This window comes from Buceros rhinoceros, unplaced genomic scaffold (assembly GCF_000710305.1).
Source record: "Buceros rhinoceros silvestris isolate BGI_N320 unplaced genomic scaffold, ASM71030v1 scaffold20571, whole genome shotgun sequence".
NCBI classification, from domain to species: domain Eukaryota; kingdom Metazoa; phylum Chordata; class Aves; order Bucerotiformes; family Bucerotidae; genus Buceros; species Buceros rhinoceros.
The window spans coordinates 3,270-3,606 of record NW_010393936.1 but is presented as its reverse complement, the minus strand read 5'-3'; positions in this window follow the sequence as shown (position 1 = coordinate 3,606).

Here is a 337-nt window from a genome sequence, read left to right as displayed (position 1 = left end):
GCCTGCCATGAGACAAGGGGTCCTGCAGCACCCTGGGACAGCCGGGTATGGTGTACATGTCCCATGTGGGACTGCTAAAGCACTTCAGGAGTGTGTTTAAGGCTTATAGGTGAGCTCAGCTTCTCTCCCTGTTGTCTGGGCTTTCACAATCTTTCTTCTTGCGGTTCCATCGTGCAGCCCCTGTTTGGTTTCGCGTCAGAGAGGAGCACTGGGAAATTATTTTGGTCTCTTTGGGCTCAATCCCTCCCCACTGGAGTCAGAGCTGGAGCAGGGCAGCTCGGTGGGTCCAGCCCAGCCAAGCACTTTGGACTGCAGGCTTCAGCGGAGGAAGGGAACG